This window comes from Anastrepha obliqua, chromosome 3, assembly GCF_027943255.1.
Source record: "Anastrepha obliqua isolate idAnaObli1 chromosome 3, idAnaObli1_1.0, whole genome shotgun sequence".
Classification (NCBI taxonomy): domain Eukaryota; kingdom Metazoa; phylum Arthropoda; class Insecta; order Diptera; family Tephritidae; genus Anastrepha; species Anastrepha obliqua.
In genome coordinates, this window is record NC_072894.1 from 97,425,332 (window position 1) to 97,430,081 (window position 4,750).

Sequence of the window (4,750 nt, forward strand, 5' to 3'; positions counted from 1 at the left end):
ACCCAGAATTTTTTTTTAATTTTTCTAATATTTTTTTACTAAAAAGTTTGAAATATTGGTCAAATTTTTTGAATTTTTTAAAATGTCATACAAAACTTAAAAAGCTAGATTAACTGGTTTTTGTTGAAGAATAAAATACAATTTTTATTAAAAAAATAGTTACATTTAGTTTGAAGCAAAATTTATTCAATACAGAAGGCTGCATACTCGACATTTGCTGAAAATTTTCACTAAAATGTTTGAAATATCGATAGAAACTTCTTCCATTTTTTGAGGTACTTTAAAATGGAATGAGCTACAAAACTGCACACCCATAATTTTTTTTTTAGTTTTCCAAATTTTTTTTGACTACGAAGTTTGAAATATTTGTGAAATTTTTTTTATTTTTTTAAAATGTTGTGCAAGGCTGAAAAGGCTGAGTTAAATGTGTTTTTTTTTTGAAATATGATATAGTTTTTATAAAAAAAAACTTTTAATTACTTTGAAAGAAAATTTAGTCATCACTTAAAGCTGCTTATTCGACATTTTGCTGACTAAAATACTTGAAATTTTAAGCGAAATTTCTTTCATTTTTTTACATTTGGGCTTGAAACTGTGGGATGCATGGAATATTTCATACAAAAAAAATTATTAAAAATTAGTAACTCTAAAATCTCCGAAATATGTCGCGTTGCTATTATTACGAACGTAGGTGTAGATGGTGTTTTGCATATCCCAAATAATGGATTCTTCTTTTTAAGAAATCCCGCTTGAAATATTAAAAGATGCTGTTTTTAATTAAAATTTCTGTTTGGCGCTGACTCTTTTATTAATTCATTCATTGCATTAAATTTATTATTTATGCTTGAGTTCCTAAAAACAATAACATTCAATTTTTTTTTTTCTTGAAACTAGTTTCCTTTAAAATCTTCATTTCCTTTTTGAAATCCTTTCCATATTTGTAGCCATTTATTTACAGTTGTTTGCGTATTTTCGACCACTCACCGACGCCTTACGTCTCCAAGGAGTGCTCGCTAATAAATCTCATACCTTTGGCAATTTTTTCCATAATTTTTTTCAAGCAACATTTTTTAACTTAATTGAATTAAGTGCACACGACTTACACTTGAAGTGGTACTTGAACTTGAGCTTCAGCTTATTTGGCTGGCTGGTTTTCAACGCGTCCTACTCCAAACTTCAACGGACATTGGCCGCATCAAAATCAAAATCAAAATAAAATGGATTAAAGAGTGGTGCATGAGGAAATCGTTGAGGACGTCGGCTAAATTTTCAAGTGCAATCTGAAATGTACAATTTTTTTTCCACCTCAGCAGATGGGCAGTTTGTTGGTCGTTCAGAGTGGACATGAAACAGTTAGTGGCGGCTGTGAAGCGGCATCAAATATGAGTTGGGTTGTTATGGCTGTATATACCTTTTTTTTTTCTTTTCTTCCACAGCTAAACTCCGCCGTTGCTCTGTGCCCTGTCGCTGTGTCTGCTATTGCTACCGCGCCTACCGCCCCCTGGCTGCTTTGATGCAAAATGCTTTTACTTGAACGCTGAATTATTTTACACGCATGACTTCATGTGCTTTCCTTCGTGAAAGAAAAAATGCGAAGGCTCTTAGTTTGTGCAAATTTTTTAATCAAGAAAATATTTTAGTTATTTTTTATTATTATTTTTTTAACAAAATTTTAAGATTATTCGCCATTTGCTTTGGCTGTTTGTGCTTTTAATTTGTAAACAATACATTAATGGGGGATGCTGAGTGGAGAAATGGTTATAATTAGCGGAGGAAGAGAAGCGAAATGGCTGAAGTGTATTTACTTTATTGCAATTCGTTAGAGTGATTCCATTTAGGAAATAAATTAAGAAAAGGGAGTTGAAGGTACTACAAAAACATCTTACATGCCATAGTGAAATCTATTAGCAACGGAATATACCAAGACCTCATATTCGTAATTTTAGACTTTTATACGCCTAGAGAAGTTTATTGATCAGCGCCAAAGAAATAAACCTTCGGAGAATTTGAAAATTTGTTTAAAATTTTATAAAAAAAATTGCTAACATCTTATCATATAGAATAAATCATTATTTGTTTAAAAAGTTTATTGTTTATTTAAAAAAAAAATCAGTATTGCCAGATAACTTTTATTTTCATTTATGCAAGAGACTAATAATAATTTATTTAAGAATACATTTTTGAGATATTCTTTGGAGAACGAACTACAGTCGAAAAATTTCTATTAAAAAATTGCCATTAACAAAGTAAAAGTTCTCAAATTTATCTCGTCTATATGACGGAGGAAATCCATATTAAAAAAAATGTTTGATGCTTGAAGAAGGAAACATAGTATTCCAATACATCTATAGTCGCACAGTAATTAAAAACAATATATAATCTATTATTATATATAAATTATAATTATAAAATATTATATAAGTTCAATGAAAAATGCAGAAATTTTGCGTCTTCCGTCCTCTATATGGCACAGTTATTTCATATTTAAAAAAAAATATTTCAGATATTCCCTGAACAACGTCCAAATCTATAAGCAAGCCTTAATAGTGAAATTTTGGAAAATTCGAAAACTTGTTATACAAAAAATTTAATTATCGTTCCAGAACTTTTGGGTTTTCCGTACTTTGTATGGCGCGATTGTTTCATATAAAAAAAAGTTGGCATGTTGCCAGAACTACGTCTATGTCTGCATCTATGGGCAAACCCTAATAATCAAATTTCGGGAAATTTGAAAGAAATTTCAAACAAATATATATATGTATCTACATAAATTTATATATACAGAAATTTTAAGTTTTTCACTTTCTATATCGCAAATCCATATTATTATTTGGAAAGCAATCACCAAAAGCGAACTTCCGGAAAATTCGAACAATTTTATATAAGTATAAGCAGTATTTTTAAAATTTTTTTTAATATTTTTTATTGAAAATTGTATAGGGTGGGCCATGTGAAATTTGGTTTTTGAATCGGCTATAAAAAAAACTAATCAATATTTTTTAAAACGTTTTTTTTATTTTGAAGATAGAACATTGTCATTTATGAATAAAAAATAATATCGTTCAAATGACTGCCACGACTGGCTTTACAGTAAGCCATTCGATCAACACATTTTTTAAGCACATTTTCGATTGTTTGGGCTCCAATTTCATAAATGGCAGCTTCAATTTCATGTTTTAAATCATCAATCGTCTCTGGATGGTTCGCATAGCATTTGTCCTTAATGGCTCCCCACAAAAAATAGTCCAACGGGCTTAAATCACAGCTCCCAGGCGGCCAATTGATATCGGAACTTCGGCTGATTATTCGGTTTTCAAAAACGGTAGCCAAAAGTACGAGTGTAACTTTAGCAGTGTGACAAGTTGCACCGTCCTGTTGAAACCAAAAGTCTTCCATGTCATTCTCTTCAATTTTTGGAAACAAAAACTCGTTGAGCATGTCATGGTAACGCTCGCTATTTACTGTAACCGCGGCTCCTCGCTCATTTTCAAAAAAAAAAAACTGGCCCGATGATGCCGCCAGACCAAAAACCGCACAAACAGTGATTCGTTGTGGATGCATTTTCTTCCCTACAGTAACGTGTGGATTTTCTGAGCCCCAAATCCGACAATTGTGCTTATTGACGTAGCCACCGATGTGAAAATCAGAAAAGAAGAAGAAGACTCACCACTTTGGAAATAGGTTTTCAATATTTCCCAATTTTGTTCAAGCGTATAGCGTCCCATTTCGTAAATGTCAAACCTTTAAGTAAATTATGAATATTTTTGACATGTCATTTGTGTTACCATTCTCAAAAAATAGGTGGTTCAAAAAGCAAACGCTATATGGCCCACCCTGTATTTACAGTTAACTATAAAATACAATAAGCTTATATCTACTGTTACTGTGACTTGAATTTAGAAAAACGAGCAACAATACGCAGCGTTCCCAAGCGGTCCCCCATCCAAGTACTAACCGCACCCGACGCTGCTTAATTTCGGTAATCGGATGAGAACCGATGTTTTCAGAGCGATATGGTCATTAACATACCAGGTTGTTCAATAAGTTTTGTGGTTCAATAATAGATGGAGTTGCTACTAGCCTAAACTTTTTTTGTTATATTGGTACATATTAACGTATGTAAAGTTTCATTTCAATCTATCAATTCATTCCTTGTTTACAGGCCAATTAGTATCGACGTAGTACAGTATTTTCTACAATGAAAAAAATCAAGTGTCGTGCATTGATTGAATTTTGACTTTTCGAAGGTTTAACACTAAACCTACCGATATTTTATGTATTCCTATTCCTATCAAAGTGGGTCAAATGACCCGTCTTAAAAATATTATATACATTATTAAGATCACATATATTTCTCGGTAAAACAATTAGAAAGAGAAGAGTAAATCTTAAAAAATACATTCGATGTATTTCGTCGTGAAGGCAAACGACGATTTAATAATGTTATTTCTAAGAACTTCTGACAAAAAGTTTAAAATGGGTCATTTGACCCGTCCATGGTAGGTTTAGTGTTAAAAGCAAAGGAAATTTATAAACGAATGTTGAAAGTGTATAAGGACTTTCCGCTATCAATTTTTAGGGTAGTAAGATGGGTTGCCGAATATAAACATGGTCGTACAAGCCTTGAAGACCACCTAGTCAAGGACGTCCAAAAACAGCAACAACAACAAAGGAATCGTATAAAAAATATATGTAGGATATCGTATTGGAAAATCGTCAAGTGACTGAAAGCGATTTAATAGAAGCCCTA

At 31.8% G+C, this 4,750-nt stretch overlaps 1 pseudogene; it reads right to left on the reverse strand.

Moving 5' to 3' along the window:
* Positions 1-3,906: 3,906 nt before the first annotated feature.
* On the reverse strand, positions 3,907-4,025 carry LOC129243153 (5S ribosomal RNA; annotated as a pseudogene).
* Between the last annotated feature and the right edge of the window lie 725 nt (positions 4,026-4,750).